The sequence below is a fragment of the Morone saxatilis genome, unplaced genomic scaffold (assembly GCF_004916995.1).
Source record: "Morone saxatilis isolate NCDOM2014 unplaced genomic scaffold, NCSU_SB_2.0 Contig5, whole genome shotgun sequence".
Lineage (NCBI taxonomy): Eukaryota > Metazoa > Chordata > Actinopteri > Moronidae > Morone > Morone saxatilis.
The window spans coordinates 6,054,201-6,054,600 of record NW_023340095.1 but is presented as its reverse complement, the minus strand read 5'-3'; the positions used below and the strand labels follow the sequence as shown (position 1 = coordinate 6,054,600).

The 400-nt window shown below is 38.2% G+C and overlaps 1 protein-coding gene across 1 annotated transcript in view; it reads right to left on the bottom strand.

Moving 5' to 3' along the window:
• The window catches only part of hdac4 (histone deacetylase 4), a gene marked incomplete in the record, with an annotated part of 49,774 nt that overhangs the window by 34,888 nt on the left and 14,486 nt on the right, over positions 1–400 (bottom strand).

Here is a 400-nt window from a genome sequence, read left to right as displayed (position 1 = left end):
GAATGTCTGCTATAAATGTCTTAATTAACACAAATCTACATTGAGTGGTCTGTGATTTGATACACTGAATTAAGTAAGGAATCCTGTTTCATGAGGTGTTGTTTCTATTTTTTTATTTGTAATGCAAACTCATTAGTCACAATACTCATTTCAGGTTGCCTGGAAAAGAGCATTAAAACAAACTAACATGAATATATACAGGTTTTACACCTAAGCTGGACTTGTCTCGAGGGAAGAGGGAGTCACCATCAGCACAACAGCACAAGTTAATGGAGCTTAATCCTACAGGAATTTTAGCACACACACACACGGAGGCTCACACAAACACAAACAACCGTCTCCTTTTCTACAATGACCTTATAATGCTGCAAATCCCCTCATCACCTTGTGCACACACACA